This window comes from Triturus cristatus, chromosome 1_2, assembly GCF_964204655.1.
Source record: "Triturus cristatus chromosome 1_2, aTriCri1.1, whole genome shotgun sequence".
Lineage (NCBI taxonomy): Eukaryota > Metazoa > Chordata > Amphibia > Caudata > Salamandridae > Triturus > Triturus cristatus.
In genome coordinates this window covers 496,804,140-496,821,462 of record NC_140580.1, presented here as the reverse complement: position 1 = coordinate 496,821,462, position 17,323 = coordinate 496,804,140, and positions in this window count along the sequence as shown.

Below are 17,323 nucleotides of genomic sequence, written 5' to 3'. Positions count from 1 at the left end.
TATTGAGTTACAGGTTCCAACAGCACTTCATTATTCGGACAGCTATATTATTTGAAAACATTTATATCGATTTTACTCCAATTCATATGATTGCTTGGATGACACATAACTGACTTGCAGAGTGTTAGCAACTAGACATGGTTCCTGGTGGTTTCAGTAAAGGATAACGGTACCTGTCATTATCTGGTGTTCTGAAGTACCCCACTTTGTATTCTTCAGCCCCTTAACCATCCGTAAATGGTACTGTAAATCAGCCCCATTCAAATGTTTTTAAGGAGGGGTGAAAGACTTTGAGGTGCTTAAATTCGTGGGTCTTGTGAGCAGTAGCCTGTAAATGTGAGGGTCAAAATCCTTAGTGTGGGGTTAGAAGTTTTTCCAGAAGCAGAGCGTTCTGGTTCTTTAAAAGGGGTAAGGTGTCCACAGAGAGGTGTGTAGGGCAGCAGGAGTTTCGCATTGTCTGTCCCTCACTAAGCATTGCAGACACTAGATTTGCCTCTACTGCCTGCAGGATGGGCAATGATTGTGACTTCAGAAAGCACTAGTGGTCAACTTTCTAGAAAACTCAGTATTAGAGACAAGATCTGAAGACAAAAAAGATCAAAAAACATCAAATGTAAAAGTTCAAGATACTTAAAATAAGGAGCAAGACAAAAGAAAGTCTTACCAAGCAGAGAATTCAAAGAACAAAGGGACTGATTTAAGGTTTGGTAGAGGACTTTATCTCCATCATATCGAGGGCCCTCTGCCCACAGAATTTAATAGTTGACGACAACTCTAAATACTAGCTGTAACCATGGTGGTTCCTTTCAATAATATAAATGTTTGATGGACGCCTCCATCAAACATGATGGCCATATGGGACGTCAAACTTCAACAAAGCTTTAGATTATTCAAAACCAAACACTGAAAGCTGATGTTTGTTATTGAAAAATGTAAAACTAATGGCCCCCACACCTCTCATTGTGGGTGGGGTCATTATTTTGTTTTACTGTCCTGGTGGTGTGGAAAGCAAAAAACATTCTAAGTCGGGCAGTAAGTGTTATATGTAAATCTCTAACAGCCCCTATTCAATCCAGCCGTCAGAGGAGTATGTCAGCGATGAAGCAAGAGTAGGCTCAGTCACTGACATAATTCTATTTTTGAAGAAATAGAGAGGGGCCCCACTTATCCAAAGGGACAGGGTGCCATTTTACACTGAAAAGTCAAAAATAAAATTCCCGTTGGGCTTGTAAATGCAATTTCAATCACACTCTACACCTTCACTAAGTGTCATTACATACTTCTAATTCACCCCCAATAGCATTAATGTCAATACCACACCTGTATTTTTATAAAAACATATTTTCCTTTTATTATCTTATTTATATATATCCAATCTAATTTCTTGATAAATAATTTAAAAAGCTAAACAATATAATGTCTTGATCCTATTACGAGTACATTATATCCTATGGCACTTGTAAAACAGTGGATGGGACATCTGTCATGTCTATGACGGAGTACCCATCTGCCGAACTCTAAATCAGACCCTTAGTCTCAGAAATAGAAGTGAAAAACCCACAGCAGCACACAGCAGCAGTCTGTGACTGAACAGGGCTCCACGTTGTCAGATAGCCGCTGGACAAGGTCTCAGTAAAGCCGTTGACTTTTTACTGGAAAGCTCCAAACAACAGAAATGTGGATTTTGCGCCAGAAAAGGTCCTTTACCTGCAAAATTCTTTTTGCGCTTTTGTCCAGTGAAGATTTAAACCTTTGAGCTTAGTCAAATCAAATCAAAGAAGCTTTATTCGGTTTCATTTTAGAAGATCATAAAAGCATAGTATAAAATACATAATCATCCATTTATATAAAATCATAAAACCACATGTACATACAATATATTAGAGATTTCTCTTGCTGCTAATAAATGCAAATGAGAACATACTACTGCTCATCATGAACATAATTACAAGCTTTTAAAATCTTTCTGTAATTAATCACAGTCCATAAAAAGTTAGACATGACATTACAAATGAAAAGGGGCTGTAAAGTTTGTAAAACAGATAAGCAGGATGAAGTTGTACGAAATTGCAGGACCTCAACAATGGTATGAGTAAGCGACTCCTCTGGTCCATGTAAAACTTACAAAAGGATACAGTTAGTATCGTACTTTGTGCTGATACATTATCACAGGGACACTTTACCAGTGGCGAGGACCAATCGTTCATATTAAGAAAACTATTAAGTCAATGAAATATGTCCATTCTGAATCAAGTTAAAATAAACCTGTATCTTTCATTGTGTACATATTCTAGATAGGGTTGGATGTAAAATGTAACCAACTTCATTTGATTTTTAAGTACACTAGGGTTCAATAGTTCTGTGGTCAACCTTAGTTATTTGAACAGTGACATGAGTTATGCCTTAAATTCCCTTCTACTAATGTGCCCCAGGGAATCGGGTTGTTCAAAATTCGCTGGATGCCCCAATTCCCTGGTAAGATTTTTAATATACTTCAACCAAGAAATTTTTAGGGCAAAAGGCGTTTTAAGACAATCCCCAGTGATGTCACGAATAAGTCTAGGGTGCTCAGATGTCCAAATCTTATGCCAAAGTAAAATTGGTTGGATCCTAACTATGTCTGTTTAAAAAGATATCCCCAATTCAGCATGGCATATAACTGTAAAGCTACTACTGAGGACAAGGCGGAGATGCCTTAAAAAGACATTTTTCATCAACAACAACCTATATATCCCTACACTGCTGCCCCAATTAAAGCAGTAGGCAAGCATTTAACTTTATAGATGGCTAGCATCTCTTTAGGGGGCTTCTTACCCAGCTTTCTAGAAAAATTACACAGGGCCATTGTGGACTTCATGAACTGAAGCTTTCTAGCATTGATTGCCTGTACCCATGTACCTTCCTTATCAACCAAAATTCCCAGGTAGGAAAAGGAAGCAGAAAACCAAATCTTGGTATTGCCTATTGTTATGTCACGGCACTTCGGCACTTCGCAAACGTATTCCCACACGATAAAAGGTTTACTTTGATTGACTAGTAATCCCAAATCCTGCACGAAGGTGACAAAGCTAGTCAACAGGCTCTGCAGACCCAATGTGGTGCGAGCCATAAGTATGGCATCATCAGCATAGAGAAGGGCGGGCATTGGGCGATGACCAATTTGAAGGGGGGATCTTTGCAATTGCTTGTGAGAACTCTTCCTAAGTTGTTAGTGTACAATGTGAATAGGAAGGGCGCGAGCACGCAGGCCTGCCTAAACCCCTCTCTACCTCTTAAGCTAAATGTTTGAGTGCATTCTCTCTTAACACCACAGCATAATTGTGCTCTACTCCGTGTGTAAATCTCCCTGAGAAACTGGACAATGGGGAGATCAACACCTAGATCAATCATGATGGCCCACAGCATCTGATGGCTAACACAGTCAAATGCTGAGGATAAATCAGCAAATGCTAAAAACAAGTTACCGTGTCTGACCTGGGTATTTTTACCAATTACGAGATTAAGATTTAATCCCTGCTTGATCCCCCCTAACCCAACTCGAAATTCATACTGTAAGTCTGAAAGAACATCATTAAATTTAGCCAATTCCAGGAGTCTATTCAAAATATTATGGCCCACTACCTTCACCAGTGGGTCTAGTAAGGAGTAGGGTAGTAGCAATTGGAATTGTGTAGGTCACCAATTTTATAGATAGGGACAATGAAGGACTCTTTTTTTGAACTTCAGATTCTTCCATCAGAGCATGGCTGCAATCTGCAGTCGACAAGGGCTTCATGAGGTAGGATATCTTCTCTACAAGGTTGTGCTGAACAGGATTTGCTGCTTTGGAAAAGCTCCGAGTGGGAGCAATCTTAATCTTTGGCCCAGGGGCAACGCTCATATGTCATCCTGGCTTGGCAGATTGGTCCCAATCCTCCATAGATCATTAAACCATAAAGTTTGTAAGTCCCAGGTTTCAGGAGAAGTACACTTTGACACTAGTGAAAGGTCTAGGATCTTGATGACTGCAATTGAGGAACAAAACTCACTCCAGAAGAGGCCAGCAGCATATTCCAGAGCAGGTTCAGGTGGGACTGGTCAGCTTTGCATTTACAGGGAAGGACTTTTGTAGTTTGTTGTATCCCTATAGCTTGAACAGGAGGTCAGCCTTATAACCCTTAAAGTCTACTTTGTGTCCTTGGTACAAAAGGAAGAGCAGACACATTCTTCTATCCTCTTCTCAGGTCACAGCCAGCAGGTCCAGGCCTCTTCTGCTCTTCTATAGGTCCAGAAAGTGAGGAGGGTGTAACTCCTACCCCATTCCTACCCAAGTCCATCGAGGTTCCCTGGGGCAACCCTGCCTACTTTTGCAGCACTAAATGTGTGCCCTTCTGCAAACACTCCCACGGTGCCCCTGTCTGTCTAAACCCAAATTGTATAACCCTTCTCCCCTCTTGCAGAGACTGTGTGCCCTTCCCAGTGGTGTGGCCAGGGAAATAAGCAACCTAGTCTCTGTGGTCACTCTAAACCAGTTCTGTGCGCACCTCCTCTCAGACTGGGATTGGTCTCTGCGTGACCAACTAGAGAAACAAAGAAAATGGTAGGCCCAGTTGTTCGCTATACCTGCCTGTGCCAGGGCAGATCTCTTTGAAGTTAATCAAGTTCATGTGCCCAGCCCACAAATCATGCTGTCAAGAGAAACACTACACCTCTCCACCCTCAAAGCCTTTAGTCCATGTCTGGAAGCACGTTCACACCTCATCAAGGGTGCAATGTAATTGCTAGGTGACAGTTGGAACTCAACAGTGGACATACAGAGGCTTTAGGCAGGGAAAGATAACTTTCTGAAAGTACCTTTTCCACAATATTTATTACAATTCCACCTTCAGCAGTGAATTGAGCTTGTAATAAATATTTCACAAAGTCTATGTGTAGGTGTTTCTTAGACAGAGAAAACATTATAAAATTTAAATATGGGCTCCAAATCCTTTCCTATGGAACAGCCATCCCTGCTACAATGAAAAAAGCTTTTGAGGTATTTTCACTGTAAGGACATGTTTAATCTTAAACTTTGACATGTCCTACTTCTAAATACCATGCACCCTGCCTTATGGAAAGTAAAGCCTACTTAGGGGTGACTTATTAATATTTAAAAGGAAGGTATAGGCATGTCAAAATATTTTGACAGGTAGAATTTTCAGTTTACAACAGAACAGCCAAGCTAACAAAGGTAGGCCTGCAGTCATGTTTACACTGTCACTGTAGTGGATGATACAATTGATACTGCAGTCCACTTGTGACATTTCATTTACAGACCCTGGGTACACTTTTATACCATGTCCTAGGGTCTACAGGTAAGTTAAATATGCCAATTAGGGGTAGGCCAATTCTATCATGCTGAAAGTGGCAGCACAGACACTTTACCACTAGTTATCAGCCGTAAAATGCATAGACTTCTTTAGCCAGCAAAAACAGTCAAGGCAAAAATCTTGAAGTACACCACGCAAAATATGATCATTTCCAACACCTACCACTTTCCAAAGGCCAGCAGGTTCCCACAATCGAACCTGCCCTCATTGTAGCAGATCCTGTTTGTCTAACCGCAAACTGTCCCATAATCCACTATTCCCAGCAAATTTAAGATGGTGATGTATTTTTCCCTCTTGGTGAGATTCTATGGAGTTCCCACATGTGTATTGGAGTGGGTGATCAAAAGAATCTTGAACACTAAATGCAGCTTGTATCTGTATGCGTATAACTCATGGCTCAGCCGGTCCTTTGAAAGTAAGTCATGTTCTGACTCCCTTCCAGATAGTTCATGCTGCGATAAGGCACTGGTGAACACCCCTAAACTAGTCTTACTGCAGCAGGCCCTAAGCAAGGGTCTGCCATCTAGGACCAAGTCACACCTCATCAAAGGGTTGAACTCTGTCAGAAATGGTGAGCTCAGGCATGCTTATCTAAACATACCAGCTGGCTCTTCAAGCAGCTACACCTTAACTTCCATACATCCACTTTTCCACTATATTTATCATAACTCCAACTCTTCAATGAAGTGGATTTTTAAATAAATATGAAAAGAGTAGTTTACGGAAGGCTGTTGAATTTTCTATCTCTTAAACCTTGATTTTAATAGCAAGTAGACCTTTCCCCAAAAAATCTAGAGAGCTAGTGCATTTAGAGTGTGAAAGTACTTTTGAGGCCTAGACACTGCAGGAATATGGGACATTATTATTATTATTATTATTAGTAGTAGTAGTAGTAGTAGTAGTAGTAGTAGTAGTAGCAGTAGTAGAAGTAGTAGTATTCCTAGCATTATTATTATTATTAGTTTTATTTGTATTATTAATATTATTATTATTGAAATTAGTATTAATTATTTGCAAGTATTTAGTAATGACAATAATAATAATAATAATAATAACAGAACCATTTATTTATTCAATCAATCAATAGCTCAGGTGTTTGTTAAGCGTGACTACTCACCCGTAAAGGTCTCATGGCGCTGGGGGTGGGGGGGGTGCAGGTTCCAGTCCATCAAGGAGGGGGTCTGTCGAAGAGCCAGGTTTTGAAGTTTCTTGCGAAGATGGGGAGCGATGTTATCTGTCTGAGGTGGAGCGGAAGGGCATTCCAGGCTCTGACTGTGAGGAAGGAGAAGGAGCAGCCTCCCAATCTGGTCTTTCTGGTGCGGGGGACCTTGGCGTAGGAGAGCTGGGCTGACCGTAGGGTCCTTTGGGGTGCGTAGAATTTGAGTTGGCTCTTCAGGTATGCTGGTCCGGTGTCGTGGAGGGCCTTGTGTGCGTGGGTGAGCATCTTGAAGGTGACTCTAGCCTCGATGGGGAGCCAGTGGTGTGTGTGGAGGTGCTGGGAGATGTGGCAGAGTCTTGGCAGGTTGAGGACCAGTCTTGCGACAGCATTCTGGATGTTCTGTAGATTGTGGTGAGGTTTTTGTTTATTCCGGTTTAGAGTGCGTTCCCGTAGTTGAGTCTGATGGTGACCAGGGCGTGAGTGTCGGTCTTTCTGTGTTCGAGGGGGATCCATTTGAAGGTCTTACGTAGGAGGCGGAGGGTGTGGAAGCAGGAGGATAAGACTGAGTTGATCTGGCGGTCCATTTTGAGCTCGGAGTGCAGGATGATTCCCAGGTTGCGTGCGTTGTCTGTGGGTGTGGGTGGGCTTCCGAGGGCGGTGGGCCACCAGGTGTCATTCCAGGCATCAAGGTTTGGGCCCATGATGAGTACTTCTGTTTTGTTGGTGTTTAGTTGTAGGCAGCTGTTTTTCATTCATTTGGCGACGGCTTCCATGCCTTCTCGAAAGGTGTCTGGCGGTGTTGGGTTTGTTGGATAGGGAGAGGATGAGTTGGGTGTCGTCTGTGTATGACACAATGTTGAGTCCATAGGTTCTGCCGATGGGGGAGAGCGGAGCCATGTAGACGTTGAAGAGCGTAGTGCTGAGGGAGGAGCCCTGGGGGTCTCCGCAGGTGGTTGGTGTAAGGTCCGAGAGGAAAGGGGGGAGCCTGATCCTCTGTGTTCTGCCGGAGAGGAAGGACCAGATACAGTCGAGGGCCTTGTCCTGGATCCCTGCGTCGTGAAGTCCGCATATTAGGGTGCGGTGAGAGACTGTGTTGAATGCCGCTGAGAGGTCGAGGAGGATGAGGGCTACTGTTTCTCCTTTGTCCAGTAGGGTGCGGATGTCGTCTGTTGCAGCGAGGAGGGCGGTTTCCTTACTGTGTTTTTTTCTGAAGCCGGATTGGGAGGGGTCAAGGATGTTTTGCTCTTCGATGAATGTGACGAGTTAGCTGTTGATGGCTTTCTCGATGACTTTCGCTGGGAACGGGAGCAGGGAGATGGGTCTGTAGTTTTTGAGGTCGGTGGGGGTCCGCTGAGGGTTTCTTCAGGAGGGCGTTAACCTCGGTGTGGTTCCAGTCGTCGGGGAACGAGGTGGTCACCAGGGAGCGGTTGAAGGTGTGGCAGAGCATGGGTGCGATGGTGTTGACGGCTCTGTTGAAGATGTGGTGGGGGCAGGGGTCCGTAGGGGCCGAGGAGTGGATTGACTTCATTGCCTAAAGTATGCCTTCATTTATTGGTAAAGCTTAACTGACAGCTTGAGGTTCCCAGGAGTTTAGGAGTTAATGAAGAAGCGTGAAAGCAGATATGAATGGACTTTAGCAAAACAGAAATGTTTTAGTGTCTATGTGTTAATTATCATGCACCCAGCCTTGAATCCGCATGGGTGGCTTGTTTCTTAGTTCCCTACACCCTTGAACAATTGTCTTGGGACTGTGGCCTCAACTGGGTTTTAAATATTCCAATTAGGGTTTCACCCATTTACTATGTTTTAAGGAACAGAGCCCACACACTGGTCAGCAATTCCACAGGATACCGATGTTCAAACATGCCAGCAGAACAGTCTAAAAATTGGGGTGACCATGGTAACTGATCTACTTTACTATATTCATGAAAATAAAAATAAAAGTATAAGGGATTTATCAAATCCAACGAGAAACACTATTCAATAGGCCAATGCTGTCGTGAGCCACAAAAGACCATTGGCCAATCAATTAGGATTCATCAAACAATAACTCTTTAAAACTATCCTTTAATTAATAGTAAAAATATACATATGTCATACCTACTACACAGGTAACCGCAAACATAAATTTCACTGCAAAAAGAGATCCACAAACAAACTTCAAGTCTGAAAAAGAATGTATAGAAAATCTGTCTATAAACAGTTTTGTTCAACTTGTGCAAAATGTTAATATTCAAGAACTCGATTAACCATCGGTTTTCATATGGCGACTATATAATGACCCACACCGATAATAGTTTTGATCTCCAACTATGACGTCATATACATCGATGTAATGTTCTCTCTATTTGTTAACCATTCACGGTACGGGAACTCGGGGTAAATAGTTTACAGAAAATCGGTAATGAATACGAATTTGCAATGTATTTATATCAATTGTTTATTTACTGATCTGCTATCGCCAACCTCACAACCAGACCCGCACGTACACACACAGGAAACAAAACTCCACACTGCACATTGAACTTGGCTCTGTTTCGCCTGGAGCAGTGATAAATGAAACTGAGGCGGCATCCTCTGCAGGCGAGCCGCGTGGCCGTTGTAGTGGCACTGACATTACTAATGTAGAGGTAGTTGATCTCTGACAGCAACACAGAGGATGTAATTGAGAGTGATGATTATGGTGGTGGGGAGGATATCACTGATGAAAGAAATGCAGCGACCTTGCACCTTATTGCAAGAGCTGCACAGCAGCCCAGAAGCCGAGCGAAAAAAAGACAGCGAGTGCGCCCTAATCGCCCTTAGAAAACCAGCCACCAACACAAATGGCGGCTCCCCCTAAAGGTAATGAAACAAAATACGTTTTAGATGGGAGTAATTGTAATACCGTGATAATTGTACATGAAAAGCAAGTTATCAAGTGGAAAAACTAAAGGCCGAGTACACAAAATGCAACTAGGAATGATAATCTCGCATCTAAACCAAGCAGGGCTAAACGGTGAAATACCTGTTAACAAAACAGGTTGAATTGATTATGCCGGTCGGCGCCTACCGAGACTAGACAGGAAGCTTACTGCTTTCATACTCGCTAGCCACAAAACATTTCTTGTCACTATATTTGAGCACCTTATCATGAGAAAACTGAAAGCAATTAATTATCAGAACAGCTTGAATGGAAGAAGATTGCTGTCCGAAGACACACTCTCTGTAAAAGTCTTGCAAAAATACTCAGTGGTTAGAAGTGCTTAATTAAAAGCGGTAAGAACACCGAAAGAGTGTTTGGGGAGGGACATGATAATAAAATACTCAACCACAAAAAAGTGCTATTAACAAAAAAGACTTTAAATTATACTAAGACTCTGCTACTACTGACAAGACAGGCTAACTTTTACTTCAGACAAGTACTAGAGTAAGTCAAGCACCACAGGTTGCACAAAACTCTCATAGAAATCAATCAATGTAAGGATTAACACTAACCACACATAGGGAAAAAGGAAAATAAAGGGGGAAATATTTTAAATTACTTTACATTTTTTATTAATATATTTCTGATTTCTAAATATATATTTAGCACACATTTAAATTTACATCGACTTTTAAAAAGAAATATTAAAACAAGGCTCACATGATATGTAACATTCCTGCTATTGCATGGGAGATAGGAGTAAAAAGGATTCCACCAATCATCTGCAAATGAAAATTATAAACACACATAGGCTGACCACAAAACAATTAACTCATGCAGCAGAGAATTTTTTTTTCTCACTATGTCAGCAAATATCTTGGTAGCTTTGCTCCTCATTTTGAGAACCACTAATCAGAGAAGGAGAGAGTGGATTTACAGGCAAAGGAAAATCATTTTTGGCATGTCCAGGTGATGAAGCAAGGACTCATATAAAAGAGACTTGCTCGGAAGCAATCCTCTCAAATAACTCGTAACCCTGTATTAATCATGTTTGTAAAGATTAATATGCACCACATTCCATATAATTAGCAAAGAGGAAGCTTGTGTATGTGTCTTACTAACAAGTAACCAGAGTGAAACTTAAAATGGCTGCTAACGCGGGAATTGGTACTGAGCATGCATCAACTGCATCTATGCAGGATGACGGACTAAAGCTTGGAGGAAGTTTTCTGCTTCTGTGCACTTGCTTCTAAATTGGCTGATTGAAAGCTCACATGCTAAGCATCTGCCTTGCTGAAACTAAAACATGCTATTTACTAAATGCTAATGCAGGGAGACCTATCATAAGTAAATGGGATTAGAGTAGAAATAGGTGGTATACAGTGAAATCATTTTATTTTGATTTTAACATGTTTCTTTTAGACCTCTCTATTAGTTCGTATTTGGGCCTCTGACCGATGCTAAAGTCTATACTTCACGTGACTCCTCACGCAGGCGCAGTGACAACCAGCCAGAAGCCATGAGGGTGTGCTTGGATCCCGTCCAAGGCCGCGTTTGCAACATGTCCTGGGAAAGTGATGGACATCCTGCAGGATGAACAAGACAACTGTTATATGTATTCTTTTTATTGATAAAGATGTGAAATGCGGGTGGAAAATAAAGCTTGGGAAAATAAATTAAGGGGCTGGACCAGTGAACAACAAACAAGAAAATTGTTAAAACTTAGCATGGTGTGATGATCATCCCCCTTGCCTGTCCAATCAGACTTAGGAGATTCATAAATTTGAAGCATTTAGGGGTGGTATATCTCATTAGAAAAGTATATTTGAGGTAGTTTAGTTATTTAGTTATGCTCGTGTTGCTGAGATGCTGAGAGACCGGGATGCTGTCCGAGAGCTGATCAAATACTGAAGAAGAATCATATTGCAGAACTTAGAGCCAAAATCTAATTAGTTAGAAGAAGATCGCGGAAGAATCGAGGAGGAAGATAGTGTCAGAGAGGGGTGCGACGCAGGTGTCGGATCTAGAAGAGGTCATCTATCCTGTCCCTGAAGCCTATCCTGAAACCTTTGTCACCTGAGCTGTCCCAGGTGACCCTTCAGCTCCTTGGCCAAGGGGTTGGTTACCACACCATTCTAGGTAATTATAATTCTGTGTAGTATGTCATTGTACTGCTCTCTCTAGTTTTTCCTCTCCCGGTACTGTCATTGTATTAATATTGTTTAGATGGTTTTACTGACTTATTTGATAGATTGATTTTCCTTCCTTGGAGAAGACGGTGTATGAATTGTATTTTGCTTTGGCTCACATGAATTTAACTAGATAAACATTTAAACTCTTCCCGAGTCTGTGGTTATTTAAAATATTCAATTGATGTAATTTCACCTTATACTAGCTTTAACTAAAAGGTCCATTGACCAGAGGAAAGTACTTTTTGATTCAGAAAAGATATTATTAGTAAATGTTAAGGTAAATCAAACTTAAAAGGTATATCACAACAAATTGACCCCAGCTGTACTTTACCAGCTTATGTGAATGTATGTTTTGGGCCCAGGTGAGTATGCAGTTTGTGAGTATCTCTAGCTAGAAACCCGCTGGATCACAGGGAAAGAATTGTTACCACATACAGCATCTCACCTGAAGTGTTGCTTGACATGGTTGCAGACTAGGAGCAGAAAGTTGATTTACCTACAGCCTGAATCACAGGGTTTGTCTATCCAGAGTTTCTTGGAAAAATCACGATGAAGACCCTCAGCCACACTTTCACGATAGCGGTATATCTTGGTTCTATGCCTATTTAATAATGTGGGAGAATCATCGGGTTTCAGCACCTGAGTGTCCTGTTCTACAGGTGTTCATCGTCCTTCACCAGGAGGGAGACTGTCTTGTATGTGACAGTTGTGAGATGGAAAGTGTACAAAATATTAAAATATCCTCTCTCCTGTGTAAATTATTGTCTTTATTTCCATAGAGGAAGGATACGTTTAAAAAAAAAGGGTTGGCGGTGCTTATCTGGATAATTATGGATCCACTGCACCTTGTGAAAAGACGGTCGACATGTTTCAGCCTTTATCTCCCCTTTGGGTTGGGAGGCTTTCTCCAGGACCAAAATAAACAACCATCTCAAATGTAGAGGGGCTGTGTGTATGGTAAACAAGGAAAGTGGATTCACTCACCCTGATACATCAACAGATTATATTATATCTGTTGTAAAGCATAACGTTATAGGCTGTGCAGAAAAGACAGCTGCAAATCAACAAAAAAGGGTTTGGCCCATAATCAGTAGCCTAGGCCAATATTGCAAGCACACAACAACACACATGCCAGTACTGATATTAGTTGCTCATCATTTCATAAGATCACACATGACACTTGATGTGACCGAAAACACGTGGGTTTTATTTCTTTTTTTCAGTTTAAGAGTTAAGTTTCTCATGAAAAATCAATTTTTAGAAATTTTCATCGGTTTTAACAAGGACAACATATAAAAACATATTTTTCAACAGACCACACACTTAATTTTACACACATTAAATATATATATATATATCCATACCTACAAACAGACTTCTACTCTTGCCCTGATTCTAGGAGATTTATTCAGACTATCAAGGAAGGTCTAGGAACAAATGTATCTTGTTCTCCAACACATCATCCTTCTCTAGTGGAGAAACGGAATAACCAATAACCAATAATAACAATCGCTGACCTTTTTAGGCAGAGGTCAACAACAACCACAAGGGAGAAACAGATATACAAACCAACTGTGGGAGATGACAACCAGATGGCAGTACTACAAGGCGTAGTCCCGTCCCCAACTTATAACTTATCCAACCGTTCTCTGTCCGAGGTTGAAGAAAGTATTCTAAGAAAAGTCTTTTGTGCCCACCAAAGTCACTGATTTTGTCAAGACAACTTCAGAGGTTATTGAGTTTTGCAGAAAAATTCGACTGAAAGCCTTCTTCCTAGAAAATGAGGTTCTCTTGACCAGCAAAACCACAGGGTTAAGAAACAAATCTACATTTTGCTCCTCTGCCAATAAAATTCCAAAATAATTTGTAACGTTTGAACGAACTGTGCTTTCTGCAATTACAGACATGGAAAAGAAAATAAACGTTGTCAGGCATAACATCCCTAAATCGCAAAAGGATGCAATCACCAACCTAAAAAATGATTCCTCAATAGCTAAAAAGCCGGCAGATTAGGTTGGTTCTATACTTATATGGAGCACCTTTGACTATAGAACAGAAGTTCTTAACTAAGGAAACAAAGTGTTACCCAAAAATTGAAAATACCTCACTTTGGAAATACAAGGAGAATTTTCAGTGATTCTCAGAGAAGGATTGGACCAAGGGTTCGTTGGACCAAAGGAATTTGAGTTTAAAAAAAAAAACACCCAAGGACCCCTCGGTTATACATCTTACCCAAGGTACACAAAAGTGAGACACACCTACCGGGTCGACCTATTGTACCCGGATGTGAGTCAGTCTTGGAACCTATATCAAAATACGTTGACTTTTTCCTCAAACAATTTCTGGAAGACGTACCATTTTATCTTCAAGAAACAACGGATTTTATCAACAAAATATAAGCAAAGGAGTTTATAATTGGTGAACAAATATTGGTGACATTGAATGAGGTGTCTTTTTACAACCGGATACTTCAAGATGATGGTTTATTAGCAATCAAAACCTTTCTGGAAAAAAAGACCAAAACCAGATAGAATTCCCGCAAAATTTATCATGCAGGTAGAGAGCTTCGCGCTCCGTAAAAACTATTTCACCTTTGGTGTTGATTTCTATCTTCAAACCAAAGGGAATTCCATGGGTTGTCCCTTTGTGCCGGAGCTAGCCGTGCTATACATGGTGAAGTTTGAAGAGAAATAGGTTACTCTCACTCTCTAAAGCATGAGATACATTACCATAAATGGAGCTCTAGTAACTAGAGCTGCATACCCACTAAATTACCAACCACATCCCATGGAACCAAATGATGTGAACATCATAAGGACAGGGAGTGAATGCACCATGGACGTTCACACACAAAAAATTAATGTACAAAAATGTTAATTCATGACATTGACCTTACAGAGCAACCAAGGCTGCCACATTACCAACTTAAAGATTTCTTCCCTCCCTAAACAAAAATGTCCAACACTTGTTCTCCCCAAAGTAGTGAGTGAATGCAAAACGCTGGACATTCCGTATTGAGAAACAACTACATCAGCCGGTAGTCATCAACCTCCTCCACACATGATTTCGTGATTTAGGAGAATTATCACAAAAGCCCAGGCTGCCACCTTAATATTTCATGATCGCCCCAAAACAAATACAATGCTCAGTTTTATATAAAGTGACATTTCAATTGAGATACGATGCCCCCCCAAACATTCACAACATTCAGCAGCAGGTAGCGTGACAATGGTGATTTGTTGGAAAACATGAAAAACTCCTCAGTTTGGCATCGAGCTTGGAGTTTACACATGTCGAGTTACACCACCGGCACCAGGAACTGAATAGAACCACATCAACCAGAAGTCTCTGTGGACACCACGCCCCCACGCATCATGTAATCTCCTAGGAGAATGAACCAAAATGGAACCGAGAAGATCTACGCTCACTTGTAAGGATGACGGAACAGTTCCCGGCGCCGCGACTAACTAAAGAAAAGCTTAAGGTATGGTTGTTCAAACTCATTTTGCCCGCTTCAGCACCTTCATTGTTCAAGTAAGCCTGGCTATTGTCTGTCACAGGACGCAACTGATCTCGTTGTGGTTCTTGCACCCAGATGTTTTTTATAAACAGAGAGGGATATTGCATAAACACAGCGGTTTTTAGCTGTGAATAGAACGGCAACCACTCCAAACCATCCCCACTTCGAAAGAATGATTATGAATAACAAGAAATGCCTGGACTGGTGTTTCTAGCACTTAATATGCATAAAGCTAGGAGAAATGTCATTCAAATTCTACAAGAAAATGATTTACAAACTCCATTTTAAATTCAGCATGCTTTTGACCCAACGCTTCCCTTCTTGCACAGGGACAACGCAAGATTGAAAAGTTGCGCCCACTCCTCCAAAAAGTTTGATCATAAAGGTAGGCAAGATGGGAATTTTTTTCGCGACTGTCTAAAACCAAACAACATACCATGGGCTAATCAAGTATGCTCTCTCCTTCTTCCTCTTGTTTGGGTGACTGCAATATCAAGATACAAGCAGCTCCCCTCGCTTCTGCACAATAAAATTGCAGGAACAAATAACCGATTGTGTTTTGACTCGTCTCGCCCATGTATTCATGCACAAACAAATGCGACGTGTAATTAAAAAGCATACTTTCTTTTATCAACCATCTAGATTGCCCAAGATCGAGGTCGCACTCAACCTAGAAAAGAATACACAAAGTCGTTTCCCAACACACAAGTAAGTGAATTTCATTTTTAATATATGGTGACAGCACCTCTGCCTGCTCAAGAAAAATGCGTCAAAACTAAACACACATTTCGATTTTGAACAGCCACCGGCCTGGTGGGACTGGACGTGCAATTTATTTTGTTTCTTCTTCCCTTTCTTTATTGCAGTATCTGTACTAGAATATTAAGGCTGACTTAGGAGTCATTTAACGGAAGAGACTGGTTGATCTCACAAAGAGGTAATCTTGTAAGTCTTGAACAGTATGGAAGATGTATCTTGAAAAAATGTTGTGACGCAAGTGGTAACAGGAGTACCTTTTCTTTTTTTTTCAGCTCTCTATGAGTTCTAGGTCCTGAGGAGAACCCTGCTAATTTATATTTGGGTTTGAAACGCGTCAACCGCTATGTGACTGAATAAGTGTGTGAAAATACACTATCAGGTTAACCCCCTCTTTTTAAAATCTTGTGAAGGACTCTTAAATAGCCTAAACATTATGCTGGGTACCCTGAATAGTACACTGTCTAGTCGCTGTCCGTAACAAGGTTGTGAAATATTCAGTCTTAACCCCTTCAGCGCTGGGCGAATTCCGCCGCGGTGCTGAAGGGTTCGAGCGCGGGCGGGCTCATGACGGAACGGTTCCGTCATGAGCACAGCTCAACCGTGGCTCATGACGGAACCGTTCCGTCATGAGCATGGAAGGGGTTAAATAGTCTTAATCTGTTTGAGCGCTGTCTTTCTGTTCTTTAATGTGTTCACTCTTTTTGAAGCACTGAACTCGAGCTTGTACATTTGTTATGTTGAATTTGTTGCTTATATCATGTCTAGGTTTTGTCCAACAATACAATTTGTGATAGTAAATATATGTAATATGTGTAAAATCAAGTGTGTGATCTGTTAAAAAATTGTTTTTTATATGTTGTCCTTGTGAAAACCGATGAAAATTTCTAAAAATTGATTTTTCATGAGAAAATGAACTCTTAAACTAAGAAAAAAGAAATAAAACCCATGTGTTTTCAGTGACATCAAGTGTCATGTGTGATCTTTTGAAATGATGAGCAAGTAATATCAGTACTGGCATGCTTGAAAAGACAGCCGCAGCACCTGCCACATGAGTCCCGCATGGTAGGATTACATGCCGAATTGCCGGCTTCATGGAACTGAGACGCCCGCCATAGACTTCACCTATAGACCAAAATTTGGTGTATAACATCATTTATGTTCAAGCAACTTTAAATACTGTAAGTCAGACTTTTACCAAAAATATCACAGTATCTATAGGAGGGATTGGTCTAAACTCAGATCAGAGGCTTTGAGCGAACTCTTGAAATTCTTTTTGCAATCTCTTCTCCCTTCAAACTGGGATGAATATTTACATGGACAAATACCAGTAAACACGTATTTTTACAGTACTATGCCAGATACCAACATGCTTTTTAAAAAATACAGTTCAACCCTTGACACGTACCTCTTTATTTTGCTTTTAGGACCTAGAGAACCTCA